The sequence below is a fragment of the Aethalodelphis obliquidens genome, unplaced genomic scaffold, assembly GCF_003676395.1.
Source record: "Aethalodelphis obliquidens isolate GAN/ISIS:26980383/991018 unplaced genomic scaffold, ASM367639v1 scaffold7, whole genome shotgun sequence".
NCBI lineage: Eukaryota > Metazoa > Chordata > Mammalia > Artiodactyla > Delphinidae > Aethalodelphis > Aethalodelphis obliquidens.
The window spans coordinates 6588900-6606449 of record NW_020837951.1 but is presented as its reverse complement, the minus strand read 5'-3'; the positions used below and the strand labels follow the sequence as shown (position 1 = coordinate 6606449).

The 17550-nt window shown below is 57.4% G+C and overlaps 1 long non-coding RNA gene across 2 annotated transcripts; it reads right to left on the bottom strand.

The window, feature by feature from the left end:
• Positions 1-11263: 11263 nt before the first annotated feature.
• LOC113619606 (uncharacterized) lies at positions 11264-17398 on the bottom strand. Of its 2 annotated transcripts, none has more exons than XR_003432447.1 (3): positions 16698-17398; positions 13464-13528; positions 11264-11608 (listed from the first exon to the last, which is right to left on the bottom strand). It is a non-coding gene; the product is annotated as an uncharacterized LOC113619606 (long non-coding RNA). The 2 variants fall into 2 exon arrangements; XR_003432448.1 differs by having other exon boundaries at positions 16776-17393.
• Positions 17399-17550: the final 152 nt, after the last annotated feature.

Below are 17550 nucleotides of genomic sequence, written 5' to 3'. Positions count from 1 at the left end.
GCAGTGCGGCTGGGGGCGGTGAAGGGGATTCCTTCTGGGAAAGAATCAGTTCGGGTCAGCCCCCTCCACGGTCCTCCCCCGCCCCAGTTCTGCAGCTTCTCCCTCCCCCCACCACAGGGCTGCCAGCTGCCCCCTCCCCTCCCCGCCTTCTGACTGCCAGCTCCTCCCCGCAAAGCCCCCAGACCCCAGCTGCAGTGTTCTTACAGCTTTGACCAGCCGCTCAGTCCCTCCTCTCCCTCCCCTCCGCCTCCATCTCTCCCCCGCTCTCATCCATCCTCTGCCCCTCCTCCTCTTCATCTTTCTCCCTCTGTTCTCCCCTCTCCATCCTCTCCCCCTCCTCCCCTCCGCCTCCCCCTTCCTCCCTCCCTCTTCCCCCCCCCCTCTCTCCTCTCTCCTCCCCCCCCCCCCCCTTTCCTCCCTCCCGAGCTCTCCCTCCCTCCCTCTCTCCGGGGGAAGAAAGGTCACCGTGCAGCTGATTACTCAGAGCTCAGTTGCTGTAGCAACCGGCGGGGGAAGTGGGACAGGCTGGCTTTGAGGACGCGTGAGGTCGGCCGCGGGCGGCTGGAGCCGGCGCGGGTCTCTGTGCTCCTGCGAGCGGGAAGCTGCCGGCAGCCCGGCTTCTCGGCCGCCGCGGACCCGGCTCCGGGGTTTTTTAATGAAGAATTCCTGCTCCCCTCTCGCACCCCTCCCCGCCTCCTTCCCACCTCCCTGGGGTCTGGAAGGAGAGGATCGCCCCCTCCTCGGTTTGGCTGCTTCTCTCTGGTCGTCTGGTCTCTGTCTCTCCCCCTCTGCTAGGTTCTGATGGCTTCTTTCCTTCTCGTTCTGTCCCAGAGCTCAAAGGCACAAGCCCCTTCCCCACACACGCGCGCGCATAGACGCGAGAGCGCGCGCACACACACGAACACACTCATCTCTCACCGGCTTGGTAAGAAGACCAGTGAAACCCTCAGCATCTCCATCCCCAGCCTGTGTCATGGGCCTGGGAGGCTCCAGGCTTCCTCAGCACAGCCAGAGACAAGAACCCACAGAGGGTCTGGCCCGCTGCTCCCTGAGCACAGCGGCATCTGCCTGGCACCCACTGTGTGCCCAGCTCTGCCCTCCAGGAGCTGGGGCGCGGGCTGGGGAAGGCAGCACTCTGCTCAGAAAGGAAGCCAGACCCGTGAGGGGGAGGGGGGATTGCGTCCCAAGCCCTGCTGTGGCTTGGTCCTTCTCCTGCAGCTCAGAAGCCCAGGGCGCAAGACCTACTGGGACAGAGGGTCCTGGACGTGTCGGATGCAGGCTCTGTAGTGGGCTGGGCCTGGGTGCCGGTCCCCACCCTCCTCTGGGACCCTCCTCCACTGTTAGTGGGAATGTAAAGTGGTTCAACCACTTTGGAAAACATTAGGCAGCTTTTTCAAAAGTGAAGCATACACCTTCCATATGGTCAGGCCATTGCCCTCCTAGGCATTTATCCCAGAGAAATGCAAACTTAGGTCCACGCAGACTTGGACACGAATGTTCATAGCAGCTGCATTTGTAACAGGCAAAACTGGAACCAACCCAAATGTCCGTCAGCAAAAGACTGGCTCCGCAGGTCCTGGACATCCCTATGATGGGGCAGGACTCCGTAAACAACAATAAGAAGAAATGAACTGCCGATACTGCAGCAACGTGGAAGAAACTCAAGGTCATGATGCTGAGTGAGAGGAGCCAGGAGACAAAGAGTGCATACATTTCTAGTACATTCTAGAAAGTGCCAACTAACCTATAGTGACAAAGCAACTCAGGGGACACTGGGTGCTAGGAGCTCCCACAAAAGTCACAAGAAAAGTTTTGGAGGGGGGTGGACGTGTTCACTGTCTTGATGGTAGTGACGGTTTTATACATATGCCGACATGCAATTTTTTTTTTTTTTTTTGGCCATGCCACACAGCTTGCAGGATCTCAGTTCCCCAACCAGGAATTGAACCTGGGCCACAGCAGGGAAAGCCCGGCATCCTAACCACTAGGCCACCAGGGAACTCCCCGAAATGCAGTTTAAATATGTGCAGTTATTGTAAGTCCATTCTACCTCAATAAATTGAAAAAAATTCCTGCTCTGCCACTCACTGGCTGAGTGACCTTGGGTGAGTCACCTCACTTCTCCAAGCCTCAATTATGAAAATGGAATAATGATAGTGGTAACCTCACGGGATGGTTATGAGGATTCAATTGCATAATGTTAGCTCATCACTCAGCTCCATCCCAACCAAACCGAGGGGGCCCCATCCAGGGCAGAGAAGAATAGCACTGGGGGACCTGCCTACAGTTCCCTGTTTCGGTTTGTCCCCCGCTCACTCACTCATGCCTTGGCAATGAGAAGGGGAGCCCCTGATCCATGCTGGGCCTGGCCACTTCCTGGGTAAACAAGGGAGAAACCAGCCCTAACCCCATCCTCATGGGTACATAGTCTGGGGCAGTTACAACACGAGGAAGAGAGGTCCAGGCACTTGCAAAGGCCCTGTGGCTGGTGGGAGCCCTGTATGTCCCAGAAGCTGAAATGCAGGCAGCAAGAGGTGCACAGACAGGCCCCATCCTGTGACCTCTTGCAGGCCCTGGCAAGGAGTTTGCAAGCCTCCTGAGGGCTGCCACGCTCCTGTGTGTGGCTTGTAGGGGACTGTAGTGTTGGCTCCACCTCCGTGCAAATTCCAGCTCTCAGCTCACCTCCCCTTTCTCTAAGCCTCGAATTCCCCATCTGGCAAATGGGAGTGATGATCCCTTATGGGACCTGGCCCAGTGCTCAGTGGTTAGGGGTCTGGGGTGTGGCTGACTCTGTCGTCAGGTTTGCCACACTGTGTTCTAATTCTTGGACTCTGGATAGCTTGCCTGGCCCAACTGTGGGCTCCTGGGGGTGCATGTGCAGCCCCCTCCCCTCTGAGCCTCTGTGTCTGGCACAGAGCAGGCACCCAATAAATATCTCAGGATATGAATAATCAAGGCACCCATGCAGGATAGAGGGTCCACGCTCTGGCTGAAAGACAGACTACCCTCCACCCTCAGCCTTGGTCTGAGGACTTCTCTCAAGTTGAGAGTAAGCGTGGGGACAGTTTTCTTGGGGTTCCGAGCTGTGGTTAGTTTTGGCCCTTTGACTGCGAATGACTTTGACCAGCCAGGTTGTCCCCTTTACTCGCCTGAGGAGGCCCTGGAGAGGACGAGGTTCTGAACACCCACCCCGACCCTGGACCAGCTGCCCAGACCATCAAGGGGGATGGAGTTGACATGAGAGATTCCCACCAGGCATCTCATGCCCAGAGAGGAGGCAGGCCTGGGCCAGGTGCACAGGGAGGCCATGCCAGAGCCTGCCTTGGACTCACCGTCCAGTGCTCTTCCCACAGGGCTGGGCCAGGCTGCAAGCTAGTTGGCCCAATCCTTTCTGATCACCGAGGCTCACACCGGAGCTTCCCAGATTTGCACCAGGGCCGGGGGAGTAAAGCATTATGTTGAGACCCTCACAGAGTTTGCCAGGAAGGCGGGCTCTGGCCTCTGAGTGGCTCACGTTTCCACCACCCCTTTCAAACCTCCTGAGCCCCTGCGCCTGCCCTGGGAGCTGAGGGAGAGCCAGGGCCAGAGGGAGCCCAAAGCCACAGTCCCGACCCCATGGAGCCTCCCAGGCTCTCCCTCGACTTGGCCGAGCGGTGCACCCACCCCCCCCAGCCCCGATGGCTATGGTCTCAGGGAGAAGCTTGACGGAGAAAATCTCACCAAGTAGCACTAGCCTTGGCCTCAGAGGCTAACCCAAATCCCCCCACATGCTCTGTGACCGCGGCCACATCACTGTCCCTCCCTCTCTGACCCACCTCTTCCGAAAGCTGGGCCTGCATCACTCACCTGCAGGGTGCTGGTACCACAAACACCCCGAAAAGCAGTCATTACCGTTAAGAAGCCCATTTTCTGGAGAAGGAGCCGAGGCCTGCGGGGTCTAGGTGAAGTGTCCGAAGCCACCAGGTGGTGACTGATGATACGCACAGCCAGAATCCGGGGCTCCCACCCCAGCTCCGGTGTGACTGTGTGACCTTGAGCAAGTCGCAGCACCCCCTCAGGGCCTCAGTTTCCTCATCTGTGACCTGGGGCTGATAAAGGGACAGAAGGAGCTCGAGCAAAGGTGGCTCTCGGCACAGAGCGCGACACTGTCACCGGTATGATTGTCTGTGGGCAGAGCCCTCCAGCTGCTCTTACATTTGTGGCAGTGGCCCAAGATCTTCCATGGGACCATGTTGGGGGAGATGCGAGGTTACATTTGCTGTGACAATGGCCCCAGGAGCTGCCTCCTTCGCTCTCCGGCACACATACCCCAGAGGCCTGAGCACGACCCACCAATCCTCCCAGCCTGCCCTTGAACCTTCTCCCAGACACCTACTGTGTGTGGGCGTAGAGAGGCCCTGAAGAGGAGGACCTGTCCAGTGTGGCCAGGGGGGTGATGGGGGAGGGGGCAGGGTCTAGAGATGCCTGAGGAGAAGAGGGCTAACCTGAAACCCAAAGCTTGAGTATCAGTCAGCCAGGCAGAGGCTGTGGGGATGCTCCCGGCAAAGGACACAGAGCACGTGCAAAGGCCCAGGGGCGAGAAAACAGAACTAATTCAAACAACTGAAAAATATTCAGTTTCAGAAGCTGAGAGCTACAGAAAGTATCACTGAAGGATGGCGGTAGAGAGGTCAGCCTGGGTCGGGCCATTCCCGGGCTTGTGTTAGTTTCAATGTTATACTGAGGGTACTGGGGAGCCATGGCAGGTTTTAGGCAGAGGAGTGACACATTCAGAAGAACCTTCCAGAAAGATTGCTCTGGCTGCCCCGAGCGGAAGGGACTGAAGGGACAAAGGGAGAAGCAGGGAGACCAGCAGGGTGGCTGCTGCAGATGTCCAGGCAAGAAATAATGGGGGGCCACACTGGAGCAGTAGAGGGAGGGGCAGAGCAGACTGACGGGAAGCACCTAAAGGGTCGATTTGCTGGACAAGGGGATGAGGGAGGGGGAAGAAGAGGGTGCCCAGTGTGGGGGATGGTGGGGTCGTCTCTGAGGCCACGCGGAGAAGCAGGCAGGGTGGTATCTTCGGCGCCTTGGGTCCCACAGCGCCGCCGGCTGCCTCATGGTACAGCCCTGACCCTAAAACCGCCCTCCTCGGCCCCCAGGTGAGCTGTCCTCATGGAAAGCAGGGGTCTCTGGCAGGTAGAGGGCCTCATGGGTAAACAGCCGGCAGTCGTGGGGGCCGATCCCAGGGTACAGGGGGCACCACCTGCAGCCAGCAGAGCGTCCCGGGTTGCTTCCCGGGATGAGGCGTCCAGGGCACAGCGGAGTGAGGAGGGTCTGGCTCCAGCCCTGGCGGATGTTCCCTCTGCCTCCGGTTTCCTCCTCGCTGAGACAGACAGATGCAGATGGACGGACTCGCCGCCAGCCCCTGAGGGCCCAGATGGCTGGGCAAACACGGCACGGGGCCTCCACTGATCAGAAAGAACGAGGACATGGGGTAGGGCTGTGGGTCCCAGGGAGCCTGTCGTCTGGGGCTCGCCCCACTTATGGGGGGAGTTTCTCACCCCAACCTCAGGCCCCTCTCTGTCCCAAGTGCTGAAAAGTGAAGGTCCCCAAACTCAGGGTCCTCCCTGACCCCGACACCAGGCATAAGCAAGTCCTGTTGGCTCTGTCACCAAATCTGTCCCCTGTCCCTCCCCACAGCCACCCCGAGGTCCAGCCTCTCCATCCCCCCTCCCCCCCCCCAGGCACACCAGCCTCCTCAGGGCCTCCCTGCCTCCGCCTCCCCCTTCCCTGGGGCCTCCCACTCGGTGCAGCCCCAGGGAAGCCCACAGCGCCTTCAAAGACATGACTGGGTTCATGTCTGACCCCCGGTGGCTTCGCATTGTACCCAGAAGGGCATCGGACTCTGTGCCCACAGCAGCAGCCCACGCACGACTCCACCTCGGTCCCCATCTTCCTCGGTCCCCGTCTTCCATCCCTCCCTCCATCTCACACACAGGCTGCCCTCGTCCCCTCCTCCAGGCCTTTACACTTGCCGTTCCTGACACTCGGAGACCCTGTCCCCAGGCCTTCTGGGCCTCCTCAGATTGATTCTTCCGGCCTTAGCCCACAGGTCATCTCCTCAGGGAGGCACAGGCCCAGCCGCATTCGCTCCACTGCTTTCCTCCCCATCAGCACAGATTCACAGCGCTTAGCAAGCCGGACCTACCCCATTCGCGTGTGTGCTCTCCGTGTGTGTCGTCGACTGCCCTGCAGGAAGCTCCCTGTGGACAGACGCTGGGCTCACCTGCGTACCCTGTTGTCCACATGGTATCTGAGTGAGTGAATGAGTGGGCATGTGAATGAGTGCATGAATGATTGAGAGAGTGAGTGAATGAATAAGTGACTGAGTGCATGGATGGATGGACGGATGGACGGATGGATGGAACGGCCGCCTCTGCGTTGGGGGAGGAAAAGGTGGCGGCCCAGGGCTGTGAAGATACTGCCCTGCCCGCTTCTCCCCCGCCCCTGCCGTGGCCTGTTGCAGAGATGACCCCACCGTCCACCCCACTGTCTGCCCCCTTCCCCCTCCTCCCTCATTCTGGAGGCCCCAGGAGGGGGTGGGGCAGAAAGGAGGTCTCTCTCTGAATCCACACAGCTGCCTCTGAAGGGCGTCCCCTGGAGGTGGGCCTCCACCTGCCTTCCTGACCGTTTCCCACCCTCCCACCCGGCCAGCCACCCGCTGGAACTACTGAAGCCAGAATACAGAAAGGGCGGGTCCCCCACCTTGTGCAGCAGAGGTGAGTCCAGGGTCCTTAGGCCTGGAGCACCCCACCCCTCATTCCTTCACCAAGAGGTGGAACCGTGTGGTGCCTGAACTCAGGCAAACAAGGTTCAGACCCCAGCTCCGCCATCTTCAAGCCGCAGGCCCTGGGCAAGCTTCTTCATCTCTCCGTGCCTCCGTTTTCTTGTCTATAAAATGGGGAGAATAACCGTACCTCCCCCACAGGGCCAGGGTGAGGAGTCCGCAGATCCCCGCCCGGCACAAACGGTTGAGCTGGTGTGCACAGCGTGTGGTAAGTGCTCAGTAAACCGCAGCCCCTCGACAGCATCTGCCCCCTCGACAGGTTCCTGCCCTGAGCCAGGCCTCGGGGTCGTGCCGGGTGAAGGGCAGAGGCCTGTGTTTGGGAGCCAAGGCCCTGTTTTCTTTCTGCCCAACAGCGCACTTCCATCTCCCTTCAGAATCCCCTTGGTGTGGGATGGGCCGTCATCCCTCGGGGTGGGAGCTTCGTGAGGCCAGGGACCACGGCTATCTTTTTCACTTTGTGGGCCCCGCACAGGCCTGGAGCCTGTGAACAAAGAGGAATGCTGAATGAGTGAGTGAGTGAATGAATGAATGAATGAGGCCAGAATCCATCTGTCTCCCAAGGCAGCCTCCCAAGAGAAGCCCGTGTTGGCTCCAACCTCTGTGGGGTCACCAGCCCAACAGCGGAGGTTGCCAGTATTGCCAACGGTTCGGAGGCTTCTAAGAGTCTCTTGACAAAAGGATCAAAGGAAGCAGATGAGAGAAGGGCAGGAAATGGCTGCTGGTGGGGTGGGGATGCAGAGCCATCCCAGGCCGGGATGAAAGAGGCACAGGAAAAGGACACAGATGGACCAGCCGTGGGGTGGGGGTGGGGGGGTAAATGACAGGATGTGGACAGAGGGTCTCAGCCACTTCCCTTTGCACAGAGGATGAGCTCGATGGTTTTCTCCTCCGTGCAGGACCCTCCTTTCTGCCCCCAGCCAGCAGCATCCAGCCCTGGTCCTGGCACCCAGAGAATACCCAGAAAATGTTTGCTGAATCACCATGTGCATGCATGCATGCATGCATGAATGAATGAATGAATGAATGAAAGTTTTTGTCAGCTCTTCCTGAGCTTTCCAGTAGTCAAGGAGAGTGGGTCAGTCCGGGGAATTTTGACATAAAAGTGCAGAGCAAACCCCTTGTTGCTTCAAGAAGAACATTAACAGTAGTTATGACTAGCCAATATTTTATAATAACTATAAATGGAGTACAACTTTTTTTTTTTTTTTTGCGGTACGCGGGCCTCTCACTGCTGCAGCCCCTCCTGCTGCGGAGCACAGGCTCCGGACGCGCAGGCTCAGCGGCCACGGCTCACGGGCCCAGCCGCTCCGCGGCATGTGGGATCCTCCCAAATCGGGGCACGAACCCGCGTTCCCCGCATCGGCAGGCGGACTCCCAACCACTGCGCCACCAGGGAAGCCCGGAGTATAACTTTTAAAAATTGTGAGTCGCTGTACTGGACATCTGTCACTGTTATATAATGTTGTACATCAACCACATTTCAAGAAAAAAAGAAAAAAAAAACAATAGCTATTATTCCAGCCAGCGCTTACCAAGCAGTTACTATGTGTTAGGAGCTCAGTATCTCTGCATTATTTCCCCATGATCTCAGTGACTCCTTTTGCCGTACTCTGTGAAGTGTTGTTAGTTTCCAGATGAGGAAACTGAAACTCCAGAAGAAGCAGGGAGGAGGTGGGAGTGGAAAAAATAAAAAAGATGCAGGATCCTGTTCTGAGCCACCGGCAAGTCAGTGACAGAGCTGAAATTAAAATTAGTCTTTCAAAGTCTCTGAACTCTGCTCTTTATTTATTTATTTATGGCTGCGCTGGGTCTTCGTTGCTGCACGCGGGCCTTCTCTAGTTGCGGTGAGCCGGGGCTACTCTTTGTTGCGGTGCACGGACTTCTCATTGCGTTGGTATGAGAAGCATTCCACCTTCTCTTGTTGCAGAGCGCGGGATCTAGGTGCGCGGGCTTCAGTAGTTGTGGCACGCAGCCTCAGTACTTGTGGCGCACGGGCTTAGTTGCTCCGCAGCATGTGGGACCTTCCCAGACCAGGGATCGAACCCGTGTCCCCTGCATTGGCAGGTGGATTCTTAACCACTGCACCGCCAGGGAAGTCCCTGAACTCTGCTCTTAAATACACATTCTTAGGCTGGCAGCAAAACGCCCTCTTCGCTCATCCAGCCATTCATTCATTTACTCATTCACTCATTCCGCCAACAATTACTAGACTCCTCACCATGCTGCCACACCCTGTGCTGGGCACTAGGGCTATGCCAATGAATGAAATATGCACACTCCCTGCTGGCTCAGGACTCCTCGTCTGGAGGGCAGTGCTTCACCCAACAATGAATGCATCATGATTTGGAAAGTGCTGGGAAGGAGAAAGCTGGAATGCAATGCAAAGCCAGCTGACACGCAGGGGACCTGCCCAATCTGGGGGCCTCGGAAAATGCTTAGCGTGCAGACTGCGGGATGGGAGGGCATCGCCAGCAGGGAGGTGTGGACAGGTGGGGGGCAGGCAAAGTGTGGAACGGATGGAAGAAAATAATAGTCATAATCCTGGTCTGAGTAGGCACCGTTCATTGAGCTCCTCCTCTCCACAAGCACCTCGCATGGATTATTTTATACATCTTTACAGTAAGATGGAGAGATGGGTGCCCTTCTCATCCCCACTGATTGGAGAGAGAGGCTCACGCAGCTGCTAAGAGGCAGAGCCAGGACCGATCTGATCCGGGGCTCCCAGCTCCTGAGCGTGGACCCAGCCTCTGCAGAAGACAGCCTCCTGATCCGTGGCTGGGGGTGAGCTGGACCCGCGGGGGCACAGTGCCCACCGGAGGTCGTGCTCCCCCTCCTGTGTTGCCTACCAGCCCCCCTTGGGCTGAGAAGGGCTTCGTGTCCAGAGGGCAGTATTTAGGCAGGAAATGTCTCTAAGCTCAAACCAGCCAGTGCCGCATTCAGAGGGTGTGGAACGAAGACACCTGCCAGGTCTTCTGCCCAGGCTTTGAGAGCCTGAGTGTTGCAAGGTGGACCCCAGCCTCCAGCCCTGGGCTGGCAGAGGTTGCCATGCTCCGTTGAGGCAGCCGTGCAGCAGAGCTGCAAGGCCCCCAATGTCACCCATCTCTCCATGTCCCCAAGCCCTGAAGACAAGGCCACGTTCCTGTTCTTTCTTTGAAAGGAAAGAGGAGGCCTGAGATACTCCCCAGCCTGGTCCTGAGGGGTTGGGTGGAGGATTGCTGTCTCTCAGTGCTTCTCTCCATCACCTAGAGGATGCAGGGCACGGGACGGAGGCCCCCACGAGGCAGCCAGAGCAGTTCCAGGGCTTGGTTCTCAGCGGGTCTCTGTATCCCTTGGGAAAGTGCAAAGCACTCACCTGTGACACCAGTGATAGCGCACATTTCCCGAGCACCAGCCATGTACCTGGCCCTGTGCTGAGTGCTTCCCCCAGGGCACCTCCCTGAATCCTACGTGGCAGAGGCTGCTGGCTGCTGCCCAGTATCCATTCTGCCATCTCCCCTTTAGTAACAGAACACCCTCTCCCGGGTTTTACTGAGGCACAGGGCTGCCAGGCTAAATACTACATTTCCCAGTCTCCCTTGCAGCTAGTCATGGTCATGTGATCGGTTATGGCCAATGGGATACAAGAGAGGTGATCTAGGCACTGTCCAGCTCTCCCTTAAAAGGGAGGAGCGGTCTCCACCTCCTGGGTCCCCCCCAACACACACAGGAAAGAATGGGAAGGGGGAGGTGGTGGCCATCTTCCACCTTGTGGATGGAGGCAATCCCCGATGGGATGGAAGAGACAGAGAGAGCCCAGACCCTGGACCGGCTCCCAGCACAGAGTCCCCTAGACTGACACGTGAGGCTCCTCTCTCCTTCAGCTGCTGTTCCCTGGGTTCTGCTAGAGCAGCCGGGCTGCATCCTAACAGGAGACACGGAGGGTCCCAGAGGGAGGGCCACGTCCGCTGGAGAGCGGTGAAGCTGAGATCTGAACTCAGGACAGGAAAGGGTTGACCCGGAGCCTGTGCTCAAAGCTGCTGGGCTGGACATACTGCTGCACGTAGCAGGTGCTCAGTACATGATTTTCAGGCAGATAGATGCATAAATGAATGGGGGGCTTTCTAGGGAGGATCTAACACTGGAAGAACTGATTGCTCTGGGCCCTAAATACTGGTCAGTTTCCCTGATAGGAGCCTCAGCACTTACTTCTAATCTCTATGCCCAAAGATGGTCACGGTGGCAGTGTCCTCCAGTTTATAAAGAGCTGCGTCACGTTCACTGTCACCTTTAACCGTGAACCCCTCCCGTGAGGTCAGCGGGGAAACATCGTTATCATCCCCATTACAGGTGAGCAAACGATCCCCGCACACGTCACCTGCACATGGTAACCACTTGACGCGTGGCAGGTCTTCTCATTCCTTTAACAATGTTTTCTTATTAATAAGCTACCACTAATAACTTCTAAAATATCACTTTTAAAGAGGAGTAGGAGGTGGGAGTGCACAGGAGAAGCCCACGTGGAGGACTGAGACGTCTCTTCCTCTCTTCGATACCCATTTCCCCTGGTATAAAATGAGGGCATTGGAGGAGATGGTCCCCTCTCCCTATTCCCATGCCAGTTTCTGCTGCTGTGTACCCCTGGGGTTGGGAAAGGCCAGAGTCCCTGGCCACTGAGGGCAGAAGCAGCCCCACAGTGGGAGGGCAGCATGTTTCTTCTTGGACCTCTGCTGGCATTTCCCAGCTCACTTCCTGAGCCTGGCTCTGAGTCCTGGGTCACATGTCAGCTCTCAGTGTCCTCATCTGTAAAATGGGAATGATACTAAAAGTAAGGACATTGCGTGTATGACCGTCATGTCAATTATACAGGTTTATATAGAAAGTGCTTAGCATAGAGTCTGTCTCAGTAAGTGCTCAGTTCATGCTATGGGTATTACGGTTATTGATTGTCAGTTATCACTACTATTATTATTAATCACTATCATGAAGAGCTAATGAGCATTTACAGATGACTGCAAGAGAAAGCAGCACACCTTAATGTCAAAGAAATGGCAGCTCTGCTGGAAGGCCAAGGGCTGGGGGCTTGGTTCCGTGCCCCTGGGTGCCTTTCCAGCATCTGTGGGTTCCCATTCTGGGCACCTTAACCTGTGGCTACCTTCTGTCTCTGTTAATTTTTCCCATCTGCCCCACTTGGGCAGGTCAGTTATGTTAAGAATGGAAATTCCCAAAGTCTCAACATTGAAAAAGATCTCAAGGTTGCCTCAGCCAATCCTTTTCCTGAGTCATGGCTCTGTACATACACACACACATATGCCCTACTTGTCCTTGAATACCTCCCCAGGTGGGGCACTCACTACCTACAAGTCTGCCCTGACAATTAGACAGTTTATCTTGTGAGGCAAAACAGACCCCTCTGGGTGACCTCTGGGTGACCTCCCTTAGTTCTGCCTTCTGGGTCTTCCCAGAATAAGTCCACACCCTCTGCCCCAACTAGCTCCTCAGGCACCAGGAACAGAGGCCACTAAATCAGCTCCTCCCCACCTGACACCTCCCCAGTGCCTTGATCATCCTACTGGAGCAGGAGAGGGTTAGGCTGTGTTTGCACAGAGCACTGGCCCAGGGTTGGGGGGGCGGGAATCACATGATACGGTCCTACAGATAGCCCAGGGAGCCATGCTGGCCTGCAGTGCCAGCCTGCCTGCCTACCACCAGCCCTGGTTCCCTCCTCTTGCTGGCCTGGCCCTTTCCCTTTTGTACCAGAACTGCAGGCAGAGAAAAGGCAAAGATTTGCCTGAAGCAAATCCTTCTGCGAACACCCATTCCCCAGAACACTGACTCCAAAGATACCAGGGAGAAGAGGCCTACTTGATTAGATTTCTTTGGGGTCTGTCACCTAATTTTGTTGCACATCTTAGCCTGAGATCCCTTTAGTGACTGTAGCGTGTTTGATTTCTCCAAGCCATTCATAGGCAGTGTATAAATTCTCATCTAAGGATTTTCTCACGAGACCCTTGTAAATTACTGAGGCCAGTGGTCCTGCAGACGGCTCTCCTATTCCAACCTCCTCGTTCCCCAGTGCTTTGTCCATCTGCAAGTCACTTTGCCTCCCCTGGCCTCAGTTTCTCCATCTGTAAAATGGGGACAATAATTGTCCCTACTTCTTAGGGCTTTTGTGAGTGTCCAATCAGGTCAACTGTCTGAAGTCTAAGATCCAGTCCCAGGCACACAATAGGTCTTTAGTAAGTGTTAGAAACAATTAGCTCTCAGCTGGAAGGTGAGCTTGGTGCACAGGTAAAACTGTCCAGAATTAGGGGAGATGAATCCCCTTTGTGAGAGGAGCTTGGTCGAGACACAGCATTTTGTGCTTTCTGGCCCCTGGGTCAGTGAGTCTCAAACTTTACTGAGCTTGAGATGCACCTGAGGGAGTTTTAAAATGCAGAGTGCCAGGCCGTGTGCTCAGAGAGCCTGATTCAGTAGGTCTGGAGGGACCCAGGAATCTGCAATTTAACAAAGTCTCCTCTGTCCCTAACACCCCATCCCCTCCCTGAGCTGGGAATAGACGTTACCACTAAATTCACTTTGACAGCCTGCACTGTGCTGAGAGCTGGAAATACTTTGCCGAAGGAGAAGGAACCAGCCCCTGCCCCTGGGAGCTTACCACCTAACAGCGGATGTTCCTTGGCATCAGTTGAGAAGCCTGGGTTCTGGAATGAGCAGGTACAGCTGTGGGAATGGAAAGGTTAGAAGAGACCTACTTCCTGGTACTGTGTGGTTGTTGTCACAAGACAGAAAGTCTCCTAGGCTGGAGCCCCTGGGCATGAAGGCCTTGGGACGGAGGGCACGGGCTGGTCTGGAGACAAAGGCTGCTTTCCCTGACCTTGCCTGGGCTGGACCCATGGTGGGGACAGGTGAGATATGACACAGAGTGGATGAGGCAGTAAGATGGTAAGTGAGTGCACTGAGGCAGTTCAGGGTGTTGCCTGTAGCATAAGACCTGGGCTGGAATCCCAGCTGCGGTGTTCTTTTCAGCTGGGTGACCTTGGGCCAGCGACTTCCCTCTCTCAGGTTTTGTTTCCACCTCTGCGAAGGAATAATTGTGTCCCCCACCTACAGTAGCAATTTACCAAGAAGCTAATGAAGCTTCAGGTTCAGGGACTCTTGTCAAGGCCCCGGGTTTAACTGTGTATTCATAACTTTGCATCATTTTTCTTAAACAGGGTCCCCAAGATTGTAAAAGCTTCAGGCCCCACAAAACCGGAATCTGTCCAGGTCCACCTGATACAGCTGCTGTAAGATTTGGTGAGAAGACAGTAAACCCCTTGGCAATCCTGAGTCTGAAAACAGAAGCCTCCTTAGCTCCTGAGCCTTGGACGGAAAACATACTGACACACTGAACAGGGGAGTCTGAGCCCCACGCCTATTCTGACAGTCCCTTGTCCCCATGGCCTCAGGGCTCCAAACCTTTCCAGCCCAGATGGGAAGCAGGGAGGAGCAGATCGGAAGGAGAATGGGGGACATGGGGAAGGGAAGAGGCTTTGGAGGAGGGAAGGATGCGGGGAGAAAGCGGATTCCACTGAGGCGCACGCGGACCCCTCTAGCTGCCTTATGCACTAGCCTTCGAAGGGCCAGGCTAGTAAGAAGCCTGCCAGAGGTGAGAGCCCTGGGCAGAGTCCTTGGCTTTGATAATAACTTTTCAGTGTCTGAAAGCAGGGAAAGATGCAGGTTCTCCAGGACTCACAGATGGGGACAGGGGAGAGGGAAGGATATTGGGGGCCTTGGCATATTCCCCTCAATGTGAACAGAGGACCCCACTCTGTGCCAGGCCCTGCCCAAGTGCCCCATTTTACTGAAACCTCACACCACCTCCTTCAATTCCTCATTCTGCTCTTCTCCATCCAGCAGATGAGGAAGTGGAGACGCAGAGAGGGCAAGTCCCTTGCCAAAGGGCACACAGTTGGAGAGAATACAGTACAAACCAGGAATTGGACCCAGCTCTAACTCCAAATTCCTGCCCTTAACCCTCTCCTGCCACCCGCCACACTAGGCTCTGGGCACAGTGGCATGCAGTGGGCTCGCAATAAACATGGGAATGAATGAAGTAAGAAAGGAAAGAATTCACAGGCCGGGCTCTTCCCACGCCACCCACCCCATCCCCAGCCAGCTCTTTCCAACCCAAGCCTCCCGCTCTCCACCCCTCTCCCCAATCTAATTGGGTGGTATCTCAGCTATCTTGCTTCTGCGGATTCCCCCGCGCTCCTCCTGGAGCCCACCCCGAGGCAGCTTTCTCACAACAGGACCCCCGGCGTGGGGACGCCTGCCGACCCCCGAGGCCCAGCGGGAGAGCCGCGACCTCCCGGGGGGTGGTCTCCGCAGCCGCTCTCCCCCTCCCCGGCCTTACCCGCCCCTCCCCTTCCCGGGGCAGCTGAATAATTGATTCGCCCATAAATAATTGATCAGTGTTGCGGGCGCGCCCTCTGCCCCCAGGGTGCGGGGGTTCCCCAGCAGGGTTAGGGGAGCCGGGCTGGGCTGGGGGGACGGGGACCACGGAGCTGAGCGGGTCCGGGGACGCAGTTTCGCTCTGCGGGCCTTTCTCTTTCTCTCTCGCTCCCTCGCGCCGGCTTTTTCCCTTTTGCTTTTCTCCTTTTTTTCTTTCCTGGAGCGGAGCCCGGCGCCAGGAGTCTGGAACCAGCTTGACAAGCTTTTGAGTTATGGAGGGGGGAGGGGAGGGGAGGGGAGGGAGCGGGCGGGCGGCGCTGGGAGGGGAGGGGGGGCGCCACAGCGGGTGGGGGCGGGGCGGTGGGCTCCGGCGGGCAGGGGCGCGGGCACCTCCATTGGGAGACCCTCCCCTACTTTGGGCAAAGGTTGTTAGAGGGTCTGATGGTGGCGGCCGGGAGGGGGGCGGGAGTGGGCGGCGGGGCGCGGGGGTGAGTCATGCGGCGGACCCGCGGAGCAGCCCGGCTGGCGGAACGAGCCCGGCTTTAGAGCCGCAATAAATGAGGCCCGGGGAGGGGCGGCGGGGTTTACACGGCCTCGGGGGCCGCGGCCTCCCCCGCCGAGCAAGACATTCCTTTCCGCTGAACTGGGCGCCTGGGCCCGCGCCGCTGCCGCGCCCTGCTCGCATCGCCCTCGGCGGCCTGGCCCCGGGTGGGGAACGGCGCCCGGCCGGGGGCGGGGGTTGTGGTGGTGGGGGAGACGAGGGAGCGGGGAGCAAGGCCTGGGGTGGCCCCTTTCCCTCCCTGCGCTGTTCCTGGGAGCTCACTGAAGCCTCAGCTGCCTGGGAGGGAAGGGATCGGTTTGCCCGTTTAAGGGGTGGGGGACCTGAGCCCAGTGAGAGTCATCACTGCGGGGTGTCTGATTCCCCCCGCCCCCCGCCCCATTCCTTTGCCCAAGGCCTGAGACTCTCCCTTCACACCTCTCCCCGGGTTGTGACTTTGGGTCTGCTGACAGCCCTGGGGTCTGAGGGCCAGGCACACTGTAGGGGCACCTTAGCCACTGGCTGAATTTGACTGGGGTGCTTTTCCAGGGACCCCGGAGCGCAGTGAGCAGGCCCGTGCATCTGACCTCACAGTGTCAGACGCCCACAGCCCCAGGGCCGGGCAGGGGTGGGAGGTGTCTGGAATTACTGGTTTACCAAGACTGGTTGTAGGGAGAAGTTTCCAGACCCCTTGAGGTCTCCAGGGGGACTCAGTGTAGGAAGAGGACACTCTTAGATGCTAACAGAGACCCCAGGGCCAAGCAGGCCTTCCCCTGGACTGCAGATCGCGGTCGAGCCGTGGTTAACTTCTGTGTATCGAAGTTTCCTTTAGGGGGCCCTAGTGTTTCCCCCACCCCAGCCTCCCCTGGGCCCCTTCCAGCCCTGCCCGCTCCCAGCCAGTTAGTGACCTGCACCTACTGGGTTCCAGAGTTTGGCCTCAGCTTCCAGCTGTGTAGCCTGGGGCAGCCACCTTCACCACCGGATCCTCTTGCTCACCTGTGAGATGGGTTAGTAACAGTGCCAGCCTCGCCTGCACTCTGGAAGGTTCCGTTAGGCCAGTCTTGACTTAGCACAGGATCTGGCAGGCAGTAAGTGCTCAATACACAGTCGCTGTTGTTGGAGCTGGTTGTTTATTACTGTTATTTCTGAAGGACTCACCAAGGCCTAGCGAAGCCCCCCTCCCTGTCCTCTTAAGCAGAGCCGTGAGAATGCTGAGCCTCGCAGCAGCCTGGCTTCTCCTCCCCGTCCCCCATGAGCCGTGTCGAAATCCTCCCAGAGAAGCTGCTGGGCAGAAATTTCCAGTCTCCCTGGCAAAGCCGGGAAGAGTTTGGGTGCGGCTCAGAGACGCAGTTGGGCAGGCTCTGCGGGGCCAGGGCTGGGGAAGGGCCCCCAGATGATCTTCGAGACCTGGGAAGCACCCCCGACCCTGGGCTGCGCCTGGCCCCCAGCTCCAGCCCCAGTGCTGTTACAGCCCAGGCAAGAGCCCACGGTCCTGCTGGTCCTGAGGGCTGGGGGAGGAAGAATGCTGGCCATACCCCTCCTTTGGCAAGCCCCTGTACCGCAGGAGTCTGAGTGAGCGCCCCTGGAAGATGGGATAATGGGGTCACTGTGAGCATCCCGCAAGTGGGGGCTCTTTGCTTTATTGACTGTCCCAATTGTAGGGGCCACCGGGCCTCCAAGAGGCCCACTTTGCTGATTCCTTGACCACCAGGAGGACCAGAGGCTCTGATCAGGATGGTGGGTCTCACTGGGGCTGTGGGGAAGTGGCCGG